The sequence below is a fragment of the Dipodomys spectabilis genome, unplaced genomic scaffold, assembly GCF_019054845.1.
Source record: "Dipodomys spectabilis isolate Male_0828 unplaced genomic scaffold, ASM1905484v1 ptg000059l, whole genome shotgun sequence".
Lineage (NCBI taxonomy): Eukaryota > Metazoa > Chordata > Mammalia > Rodentia > Heteromyidae > Dipodomys > Dipodomys spectabilis.
The window spans coordinates 2,096,763-2,109,259 of record NW_024870736.1 but is presented as its reverse complement, the minus strand read 5'-3'; the positions used below and the strand labels follow the sequence as shown (position 1 = coordinate 2,109,259).

At 44.2% G+C, this 12,497-nt stretch overlaps 1 non-coding gene and 1 pseudogene across 1 annotated transcript; both read right to left on the bottom strand.

Moving 5' to 3' along the window:
* The window catches only part of LOC122108425, a 106,693-nt pseudogene that overhangs the window by 75,323 nt on the left and 18,873 nt on the right, over positions 1–12,497 (bottom strand).
* LOC122108442 lies at positions 12,102–12,208 on the bottom strand. Its single transcript, XR_006147573.1, has one exon. It is a non-coding gene; the product is annotated as a U6 spliceosomal RNA (small nuclear RNA).

The window sequence follows — 12,497 nt, the reverse complement described above, 5'->3', positions numbered from 1 at the left end:
TTTTACAAATGAGTTCACACATCATCATGGCCCCTTCCTCTGAGCAGGGGTGCTGGTTAATTTAGCATGGATCCCTGAGATAGAGACATAATTTCATTTGACATTATTTTCATTCCAGGTAAAAAATAATATTATCAGTTATAAAACAATGTATTAATTAGCCTGTTGAAGTCCTGGTGTTCATTTTCTTCATAGACTTTGTATGCAGACATTTAAAATAATATATATACAAATATATAAAAAGCATGGTATTGAGAACAGTTTTGATTCTTTTGTGTTCATGTACCAAAGCTTTATCATTAAACCCCAGTGCCATCTTTCTAACAATGCCTTAGGTTTTTTCATTTAGAAATCTTAGATTTTAGTGTAGCTTGTTCATTTAAAAGAATTAATTCTTGGGCTGGGAAGGTGGCTCAGTGGTAGAGTACTTGCCTTGCATGCATGAGGCCCTGGGTTCGATTCCTCAGCACCACATAAGCAGAAAAAAAAAGGCAGAAGTGGCGCTGTGGTTCAAGTAGTAGAGCATTAGCCATGAGGTGAAGAGCTGAGGGACAGCGCCCAGGCCCAGGGTTCAGGCCCCACAACCGGATCAAAAAAAAAAAAAAAAGGAATTAATTCTTGCTTAGTGCAAAACCTTACCAACCTTGGGGGCATATGACAAGGCTGAGGTGAGGGCGGCCTCACCTCACAGACTGCACCTCACACCAGTTGCTGGACTCTGCATCTGCAAGCCCTGATCTCCTGTGATCCTTACACATCTCCCAATCTCCCTCCTTGCAATACAATCTAGCTGGGTGCAGGTGGCTCATACCTATAATCCTAGCTACTCAGAAGACTGAGATCCATCCAGAGGATCTTGGTTGAAGACAGCTCAAGCAGACAAGTCTGTGAAAATTCAGCCTCCAAAATAACTAGTGACAACAGGACTGAAAGTGTGATTCAAGTAGTCAAATGACAGCAAACTAATCAGAAGGTCCTGAGTTCAACTCCAGGTATTTTCTTTGTGGGGGGGGGCAATGCCCCCAAGGCGGAAGTAGATGTGGCACTATATCCCACTTGATAGTGTTCAAAGGATTGTATAGTAGGAAGTGACTCAAAGGCTGTTGTCAGTTAGGCCCAGGATTAGAACTCTGCACATGAAAAGCTGTAGATATTCTGCAATGGTCAGACTTAAACTACCTAGAAAGAATCACCATTTATGGAGGTGTAAGTTTATGCTTTGCTCTACTGTGTTAGATCAGAACGAGAAACCACCTCTGAACACAGGGAAGAAGAAGCAGATTCCCAATGTAGTAGAGCATCAACTTCCCTGGAACTGCAAAGCCTGTAAAACAACTCCAGCACAGCACTGGCTGTGTTTAATGGGAAGTTCTTGTCTTCCATCAAGGTCACCTTCCCCCCTGCCTGCTTTGTTCTCCAAGCTCCTGTGCAGTGGCAACCATGAACACATAAAGGGATACAGGCATTGGGGTGCTTTTTGATCTTTCTTTCCAACCTCATGTCTTAAACTAGGCTATATCCATGTCCTTGTGGCGATTTAGTCCAGGTTATATGACTTTAGGAGGTACCTGCTATTTCCAGATTCACTGTGTGAAGCCTCCTATCAGGTCAGGTCAGATCCATTAGTCCTTTACTCTTCAGTCAGCGCCAGGGTGTCAAGTTCACTCCTGAGTTTTCTCTTTACTTGGTCACAAGAAGTCCATAAAGTCAGCAGGATCTTTGGGTATTCAAAGAGAGAAAAGTAGAAGTGCTGGATATAATGGTAAGAGGACCCAAGAACCACTGCAAATACCAAAGCAGTTTTGGCTATGTCACCTAGAACCAGTGGCAGCAGCCAGCCCCTGCATGATATCCAGGCTGTGGTTAAGCCTTTACAACCTGTAGCAGGTAGATCCACAGTCTACAGCTTCTGGGAAGAGACCTTAAACAAATGTTAGTTTTTATGATTTGCACAGTTTTCTTCTTGGCAAATTGCATTCTAAAATACCTTTTTTTCATCTGCTCACACATGCAATGTTTTTAGTAATTTCCCATTTACTTTTTTATTTTAGAAATTTCATGAATACTTCATTCAGTTTAAGAAGCCTATTATTGTAACCTTAAAGGGCTTAGCCATTGGATTAGGAGTGTCCATATTGCCCCTTTGTGATGTGGTTTGGGCTAATGAAAAGGCTTGGTTCCAAACACCCTATACCACCTTTGGAAAGAGTCCAGATGGCTGCTCTACTGTTATGTTTCCAAGATTATGGAAGGCGCATCTGTGAGTATCTTGGCTAAAAAATTATTTCAGACAATGTTCTAAAGAACTGTGGTTTGGCTGTTGTTCTACTCAATGAGTCCATCAAATCTCCTTGGTTGGTGGAGCACTGTGATCCTTCCCAGAAGACGGCCATTCCTCTCATGTGGAGCCTCCAGATCTGTATAAATCACACCGATATGCAGTTTTCAAACAGGAGTTGTGCTTTTACTTCACAATCTAAAAGCTGCCCTTTTAAAGTAGCAGTGAGAGGCCATGCAACAGTCACTCACACACACCTGTAATACTAGCCGCTTGGGAGGCTAATACCAGAATTGGAGTTTGAAGCTAGTGTAGGCGGAGAAATCCAAGGGATTCTTATCATCAGTTAGCCAGGAAAAAGCCAGAAGGGGAACTGTGGCTGAAATGCTAGAGTTCCACCTTGAACAAATAAAAAAGCCAGTTTAATAGCCAGAGGCTATGAGTTCAAACCCCAGTACTCACACACATCCATCACACATACCCCTCCCACTCTCTCTCTCTGTCTCTCTCTCTCTCTCTCTGTCTCTCTCTCACACACACACACATACACAAGCAATCAGGAACAAAATTGCATAGGAAACAGAAGTGGAGAGAGAAGTTCAGTACAGTTTTTTGGTTCATCTTTTTAAATATTTAAATTAATCCATCCATGATGAGAGCTTGTGTTTATATTGTAGTTTGTGTTTTCTCAATTACATGTACCTTTTTCCTTAGTGCTAGAGATAGATTGAGAGAGTTTGGCACAGAGGAGAATCTTCAGAGATTGAGCCCTGTTGAAGTAATGGGCTGGATATCAGATTGGACAGGGCAACAAGTCAGGTTGTTGTGCAAGTCATCAACCTCCATCACTGAGTGCCGATAGTTTGACTTGGCCTATTGCCATGATGCTACCTTTGTACCCATCAGTGTGGGGAATGCAGGAACACGATGTGTCATGGACAATGACTGTAGCTGAGGGAGTTGCAGAAGGAACTGACAGCCCACAGCTGGAGCAGCAGGGGGTTCACAGCTAAGCTCATCCTCTGTGTCACTGGGACCTACCTCCTGATGCAGAAGCCTCCAGGTTCTAGGAGTCTCTCTTCCTTGGGGATACTACAAGGTGGGGAGATAGACTGTACAATTTCAGGCAATTTGGGAGGCAATTAGAGTACAATGAAGAAGAAAATGTGTGTCTTCTCTCTGTATTTGCAGAGGGTAAGAATAACTCTAGGAGAGAAAGCTGGCAAGCACTGCTGAGTCAGTAGGGTTGAGAAGGAAGGCGCAATGGAGCTGGGAGTCCCATGTGTAATCCTAGATGCTTAGGAGGCTGAGATTTGGATGATCACTATCCAGAGCCATCCAGGGCCAAAAAGTTTGTGACATCTCCACTCAAGCTAGGGACATATATCATCTTAACTACAACAGGAAGCCTAAAATAAGTGAGTCCAGGCTCACAGATGCACCTGCATAGGAAGCAAGACCATATCTGAAAAATGACCCGCAGAAAAAAGGAGGCTAGCTCACCTACCTAGCAAGTACAAGACACTGTGTTCTAACCAGTATCACCAACAAGTGTAAGGTTTGGTGACTTGGTGCCCCAGTGTGATTCACTGAGATGGCTGTAGCATGTGTTGCTCTGTGGACTGCCAAAGAAGAAGATTCTATCAACATCTCTCAATCTACACCTACCACGACAGCAAATGCTTGGTGGAACCCCTCACAGTGACCAAGAACAGAGGGGTGTTGGGAACTGTGGGCCCTCAAAGAGGAGGAGAGCAGGGATCTGTAGGACCAGATGGACTCCTGAGTGAGAGAAGGTCAGAGGGAGGCTCTGGTGAGGTTGGTATGGGTTTGTGTTTAGTGACTAATATGGCTTCAGTGGAAATGTTCTGGCTTTGATTACTATGTTTTATGACCTGTGAATTGAGGGAGAGCCGGGTCCAAAATTACTCTAAATTCTAAGTTGTTTTTGAAAACTGAAATGTGGAGAAGTTGATAAAAGAACACAGCCCCTACCCCCCCCCCTCCCAGTACTGCCACTGTGTTCTAGAGATGTACTTCCTGTAGCCACTCCTCTGCAGGTGGGTACTTGTCCCCTGGGAGCCTCATGCCCCATCCCTGTGTGCTGCTCAAGCCAGAACACCTGCTGTTGGGCAGGCAGGGATCAGGAAGCTCTGCTGCACTCAGGTGCCAACAGTGCCTCCTTCCCTTGGAGGCTCAAGACATTACAAAGCTCTGCAGCACCCTATCGGTGCTATGAATGGGATCCTCCAATACTGGGGCTTTGCCTGCATCAGGCCCCCACACCTCCAGACCAGCATTTTTGGGACTTCTGAGGACTGGAGGGCAAGGCAGGCAGGCCTGGAGGCAGCACCTGTTCCCATTGGAGCAGTGAGTTTGCCACAGGGAGCCAACAGGCTGAGAGCCTTGGAAGTGAGCAGAGTGGCTAAACCTTGGTAGTCTCCACTGACAAGCCAGGCATTCACTGACCTTCATATGCTGTCCCTCTGTGTCCACCAAACCATGGCCACTTGGCATGTGTGTCTGTTAAGCCAAGAATTAATTGGCTGGCAACCAAGACTGGCCAGTGCCAATCGGTCCATATGGTTGACTGTCCTATACCTTCATGAGTATTCCCTGCTAGATGTAAATGTGATGTAACAGTCTATCCTCCTGTCCATCCACCCATCCCTCCATTCATCCCTCAGTTCACATACTTATGCCTTACTTTTTTTTTATTGTGAAAATACTGTACAGAGGGGTTACAATTACATGGGCAAGATAATGAGTACATTTCTCATCAAGCAAAAAGGGATAGTTTAACTTCTTCTTTCCCTATGCGGATCCCTTTCATGTCTTTTTCTTGCCTTATTGCCCTGGCTAAGGGTTCCAGGACTATATTGAAGAGAAGTGGAGACAGTGGGCATCCTTGCCTTGTTCCTGATTTTAGGAGAATTGGTTGTAGCTTTTCCCCATTAAGTATAATATTGGCTATTGGTCTGTCGTAAATGGCTTTTATTGTTTTTAGAAATGTTCCTTCTATTCCTATTTTCTCCAGAGCTTTTAGCATGAATGAATGTTGAATTTTATCAAAGGCCTTTTCTGCGTCTGTTGCGATAATCATGTGATTCTTGACCTTGGCTCTGTTGATGTGTTGGATTACATTTATTGACTTATGAACGTTAAACCATCCCTGCGTCTCTGGGATGAAGCCTACCTGGTCATAGTGTATGGTTTTTTTATGTGTTTCTGGATTCTGTTAGCTAGAATCTTGTTAAGGATCTTTGCATCTGGTTTGGGGATGAGTGTGATATTGGCTTCGTAGAATGAGTTTGGATAACTCCCTCCTTCTCTGTTTCTCTGAAGAGCTTGAGGAGTATGGGTATTAGTTCTTGTTTAAAGGTCTTATAGAATTCTGCTGTGAATCCATCTGATCCTGGGCTTTTTTTTTTTTTGTTGGAAGACTTTTGATAGCTTCCTGTATCTCATTGTAGGATATTGGCTTATTTAATTGGTTTCTTCTTCTTTGCTCAGTTTGGGCAACTTGTATTTCTCTAAAAACGCATCCATTTCTGCCAGGTTTTCTCCCTTTAGAGAGTATAACTTTTGAAAGTAGTCCATTAGGATTGTTTGGATATCTTGGTTACGTGTTGTGATTTTTCCTGTGGCATCCCTAATCCTGTTAATATGGGTTTCTCTCTTCTTTTTTTTAATTAATCTTGCCAATGGTCCATCAATTTTGTTTATTTTTTCAAAGAACCAGATTTTTGTTAATTTTGGCTATAATTTTCTGAGTTTTCTAATTGGTTAATCTCTGATCTTAATTTGTTTATCTGGCTCCGTCTAGTAACTTTAGGTTCCATTTTTTCTTGTTTTTCTAGCTGTTTTAATTGCAACATGGGATTACTTACTTGCTCTGTCTCCATTCTCTTGATGTGGGCACTGAGGGCAATAAATTTGTCCCTCAGGACTGCTTTTGCTGTGCCCCACAAGTTTCTTTGTGAGGTGTTTTCATTTTCATTGAGTTGTAGGAAATGTTTTATTTCTTCTCAGATCTCTTCTGTTACCCAGGTATTGCTAAGAAGTGTGCTGTTCAATTTCCATGTATTAGAGAAATTTCTGTTATTGAGAACTAGCTTGATTCCACTGTCGTCAGATAGGATACAGGGGATTATGTCAATCCCTTTGTATTTGCTTAAGTTCCTTGCATGAACTATGATATGGTCTATTTTGGAGAAAGTTCCATGAGCTGCTGAGAAGAATGTGTACTGTGTTGTAGGGTGAAATACTCGGTAGATGTCAGTTAATTCCGCTTGAAGTATGGCCTCACTTAATTCGGTAGCTTCTTTGCCAATCCTCTGGTTGGTAGACCTGTCCTTTGGTGAGAGTGGTGTGTTAAAGTCTCCTAGTATTATCGTATTGGGATGTATTTTATTCTGTAAGTTTGAGAGTATTTGTTTAACATATCTGGGTGCACCAATATTTGGGGCATATAAGTTGATGATTGTAATATCCTCCTCTTGGATTGTTCCCTGTATTAATATGTAGTGTCCGTCCTTGTCTTTCTGTACTGATTTTAATGAAAAGTTTATTTTGTCAGATATCAGGATAGCTACACCTGCTTTCTTACTGGGGGCATTTGATTGGTAGATCCTTTTCCAACCCTTTACTCTGAATTTGTATGTTTGGCTAAGAGGTGGGTCTCCTGAAGGCGATAGATGGTTGGGTTATGTTTTCTGATCCAGTCTACAGTTCTTTTGCTTTTGATTGGTGAATTAAGCCCATTAATATTAAGATAAAGTATAGAGAGATGCATTGTTGTCCCTGCCATTCCGTTTTCCTAAGTTTTTCTTCTTTCCTTTCCTCCTGTGCTTGCTCAGTTAGACTTTGATTAATGCCTGTCTGGGTGCAGGTCCCAGTTCCTGGTTGCTTTCTTCAGGTTGTGCCCCCCCTCTTAGTATTCTTTGTAATGCTGGCTTAATTTATGTATTCATTTAGTTTTTCTTTGCTATTAAAAATTTTCTGTTCTCCATCGACTGTGAATGCTAGCTTTGCTGGGTATATCAGTCTGGGTTGGCAGTTATTGGCTCTCAGGGCTCGTATGGTACTTTCTCAGGCCTTTCTTGCATTCAGTGTTTGTGTGGAGAGATCTGCAGTGATTCTAATTTTTTTCCCATTGTAGTATAGTTCCTTCTTCATTTTTGCTGCATGCAAGATTGTTTCCTTATTATTCAGATCTATCATTTTTACTAATGTGTCTAGAAGTGTTTCTCCTGGGATCTTGCTTGTTGGGTGTTCTATATGCTTCTGTTATGTAGGTAAGATGTTCTTTTTTGTGGTGGGGAAAATTTTTACCAATTATCTTGTCGAATAGGTGTTGCATTCCCTTGCTCTGAAATTCCTCACCTTTGTCCACTCCAATTATACAAAGGTTAAATTTCTTGGCATTATCTGCTTGCTCTTGAATTTCCCTTTGGCTTAATTTGAGTGATTTTTTCCATATCTGTCACTTTTTGGTTCAGTGTATATTCTGTCTTCTGCATCTGACACTCTACATTCCATTTTGTTCACTCTGTTGACCGTGGCTTCTATTGTGATTTGCATGGGGACATGGACTCCTTTATGGATTCAATGTTGGTTTTTAAAGTACTGATCTCACCTCTTAATGAGGTATGTACTGCCTCTAATTTGGCATTTATCTCATTTCTTACTGAGGTTTCTGCTGCCTCTAGTTTTGCATGCATCTTCTGCTTGATATCCTGTATCTCTTTTGATAGTTCATCCTTGCGCTCTTTCAATTTCTGGTCTATTTCTCACTTTATTTCTTGAGTCATTGCCTCTAGCATCCCTTGGATGTAGCTTTTGTCTTCCATTCCTGCTTTGCTCCCACTGGGGCTCTCCCCTGCATGGCTGCTGGCTATTGAGGATAGCTTGCTACCCTGGGTGGTGATAAACCTTGTAATTTTTCTCTGTGATTTTCGCATGGGGGTTCGGGGATTATTGGAGACTAATCTGCAATTTTGTTTTGGTGTGTCTGTCTTTGCTTGGTTGCTGATTCTGTATTGGTAGAGAGAGTCTGTGCCTGATCTGGGTTCTGTTGGGGGCCTACCTCCAGCTGCTGGTCTGACCTACATAGGATTCTTGACTCTCTGCTGTAGATCGCTGGCAATTCCCACCTTTGGAAGGGTTGAGCAGCCCAGACTGCTCATGTTTGCTCCTACGGGTGCTCTTGGCAAGATCGGATGCTCTGGATGCACTCTCCCAGATGCTGGAGTCTGCTATGGGCTCCTGATGTTTTTTTTTTTTGTTGTTTTTTGGCCGGTTGTGGGCTTGAACTCTAGGTTTGGGTGCTGTCCCTCAGCTCTTCAGCTCAAGGCTGGCACTCTACCATTTGAGCCACAGCACCACTTCTGACCCTTTCTGCTTATGTGATGCTGAGGAATCAGATCCAGGGCCTCATGCACCCAAGACTATCACTCTACTGCTGAGCCACCTTACCAGCCTGAGCTCCTGCCTACTATCAGGTGTTGGTGGCCTGTGTTGCCCAATTCCCAGCCTAGAGTATATGGGTCGGGTTTTGGTGAGGTTTGGGCTTCTCTTGTCCTGAGCCTCCAGGTCTTTTGTTGTCACAGGCGTGCTTCCCAGGGGGTGCAGTTCCCTGTTTTTCTCCCCTCTGCTGAGGCTATGCTCAGCTTTTGACTTCAGTTGGGAGGAGTTGGTTGTGTTGTTCAGGTGCCGTATCCCCAGGCCTGGTTCTGGCCCCCGGCCTGGGGCACGCTGGTTGGGCCTGTGCTGCTGTGTATACCACCTAGGTTATGCAGCCTGGGGTACACAGTTCAAATTTCTTCTACTGTTGGTTGTCTTGACCCAGGGGCGCACTGTTCCTGGCTTGGGTGCTTAAGCTCCCTTCCAGGGTCTCTCTTGCTCTAGCCTGGCCAGCGGAGTGTGCTCCACGGGCTGGTGGAGCTCTCGAACAGTTCCCAGTTTTAGTGGGCCCTGTGGTCCGGGTGTTGGGGTAAGGAGTCTAGGTCATGGTCTGGGGATTCCCTCCAGCTCTGGTCTCCCTTGAGGGATACACTGTCCCCTGTGGGGTACTCACCCTGGAGCTAGTTGTTTTTGTGTGGTGTAGGTCGTCAGTTGCTGTTGCAATCCGAGTTCAGTTGGGGTGGTTGCGGGCTGGGCTGGGCGGTGGTGGCTCTGTGTGATTCTCTTCTGTCTCTGCCTCTGTCGAAGCTGTCGGGTCCACAGTGTCCACGCCATGGGCGAGGGGTGGGGGCTGGGCCTCCGTACAGGTTCTGAACGCTGGGGTTTGCACTCTCTGCATCAGCACCAGTTCCTTGTAGGTCTTTTGCTTTGCTGTTCTGTGGGCGTCCCGTGTAGCTCTGGGGGCTCCTGTCGTGGGGCCGAGTTCCAGGCTCAGGGGTTTCTCCATTTATCGCAGTCGGCGGGTCTGACACCGGTACCTCAGGCAGCTTCTGGGCTATCTGCAGGCAGCTACCTGTGTCTCTGGGGCTCCGGCAGCCCCCGCCGGGCCGGCTGGCCGCGGGTTGGCGCACTGCCGCCTCTCTTTCTTTTTTGTTATTTTCCACCTCCTGTTTTTCTCTGAGTGTTCGTCTTTTTGTTGTTGTCGGTCTCTTGGGGAGATTAAGCGTTGGAACTCGAACTCTCTTTTTGGATGGGGAGAGCTGTGGTGTTTCCCTACTGCCCCGTCGCCATCTTGGTCCCCCCTCTGCAACTAATATTACTTAACACATTTGTAAGTGGTGTCTTCACTAGTAAATGAACAAATGTGCATCAAATCTGTTTGGTGACATCATGCCCCAGCCACATGTACCCTACTTGTCACTCATTTGAGCAGATGTTGTGACTTCTCTAAGACAATTGTGTAGCAAAACTGGCACCTAGCAAGTGAGGAACACATTGTTAAGAGAGACCAGGGCCCCATCCACTGGTTCTGACACTGCCCTGGGAAGCTTGGTCTTGTCTTCCTCCCCCAAATCCTCCCTAAGCTCATCTGGGAGCCTCTGCTATTGACCTGGACCTTCTCCTATCCACCTTGATGCTGTCCATGTGCTTCTGTCCCCATGCAGAGGTTTTGGAAGGAATTTCTTTCTTTTTTATGTTTTTTTTTTTTTTGGTTGCAAAATTATTGTACAGAGGGATTACAATTACATGAGTAAGGTAATGAGTACATTTCCCATTGAGCATTGTTACTTCCTCCTTTGTTTTATGTTTTGTTTTGTTTTGTGTCGGCCATGGGGCTTGAACTCTGGGCTTGGGTGCTGTCCTTGCCCTCTTCAGCACAAGGAAAGCACTCTACCACTTGAGCCACAGAGCCACTTCCGCCTTCTTTGTTTTTGGAAGGAATTTCTGAGCATGGACTTTTCAGAAAATTCCTGGAGAACCCAGCCCTCGGACAATTGGAGAGTGGCTTGGGCCAGGCAGACAGCCACTAGAGAGCCCTCATGTGCAGCCCAAACTTCAGAGCAGAGTGGATCTCTGACATTGCATACATCTTCACTAACCCAGGAAGAAGTGCCTTTCACACTACCACCCTGCACCCACCTGCCACACAGGATGAAAATGGGCTCTGCCCACGTGTGGAGCAGAGGTGTCAAACGCTGTTATACATTAGAATCCCCTGATTATCCTGGCCAAGTGAGACCAATTAAATCAAATAGACTCCTTAAGGATCTGGGGTCCTTCACCAGGGCAAGTACTTAGACTTCTGATGGCCCTGCCTAAGGACCAGTGAGGCAATGTGGGTGGAAAAGATGAAGCTGGGGACAGGGTATGTGGTTGGAGTCTCAGGATATCAGAGAGGTGGTGAAGAAGTCCTGGAAATGAAAAGCTCAATAAATACCTCATGGGATGCATCACCAATAGACTTTCAATCAGAAAAAAAAGTTGGTTGAAGACCAAGTTGAAGAATTATGATCAGATAGCAATAAAATTAAGCAATTCTGACCACATGTTCAAGGCTTCTGAAGTTAGACAAAACCACAAAACTGGTGTAGAAGAGGGAAACAAAACACAAACCGAAGGCATAGAAAATGGTCAAATTACATATGTCATTGAGGGTCTTGTGTCTAGAATACTTAAAGACCGAGGTTTGTGAGTCTTTTAACATTATATTTGTATTCAGCAGTTGCACCCAGGATTTACCACTCAAATAATCATCTTATGAAGACAATGCATCTTGGATTGGTATTCACCGCTTTCATTCTTCACTCCCAATCCTTCCCCTTAACTTTCTTATTTTGTAGACTGTGCATTGAAAATTGTGACTGCTTTCATTCCCACTATCTCCTTTCATTCATGAAGAACAGTTTTGCTTGTTGCCAACCCCTTCCTTTCTTGCCCTCCTCCCCAACCCCCCCCCCCCAATTCTGCCCTATCCCACCCTGGTCATGGGGTTGAATTTAGAAGTGCTGTCCCTGGGTTTTTGCTCTCAAGACTAGGTAGCACTGTGAGCCACAGCATCCACTTCAGTTTTCTGGGGCTAATTGGAGATAAGAGTATCGTGGACTTTCCTACCCAGGCTGGATTTCAGATGTCATCCTTAAATCTCAAAATCCTGAGTAGTTAAGATTATAACTGTAAGCCACTGGTGCCCAGTGTGTTTTGGATTTTTAACATCTAGATTTCTCAATCACATTGTTGAATTTTTTTTTATTGTGAAAATACCATACAGAGGGGTTACAATGACATGAGCAAGGTAATGAGTACATTTCTTATCAAGCATTGTTGCCTCCTCCTTTGGTTCCCCTTCCCATCCCTTCCCATCTTCCCCATCCTGTCTCCCCTACCCTCCCCCAAAGTTGTAAAGTTCATTTTTCGACATAAAAATATGGAATGCTTCATGAATTTGCGTGTCATCCTTGCGCATGGGCCATGCTAATCTTCTCTATATTGTTCTTATTTTAGTATATGTGCTGCCGAAGTGAGCACCATTGTTGGATTTTTTTTTTATCTACATAGCTGGCTTTCTTGTCCTGGTCTTGACTGCTTTACTGCATTTGTTTATTTCTATCCTCTGAGTTAGCTGCTTTTTAAAATATAAGCTATGAAATTCTTTAATTCACATATCAACCTTTACAATATCTCTGGATTCAGTAATTAAATAGTTGTAAACTTTCGGAGTAGTCATGTTGCCTTGCTATTTTGTATTGCTTGTGCTTCTAAGTTGCAATTTACACATTTTCATATGGGTATCTCTTCCAGTTTTATCTTCTTAAAA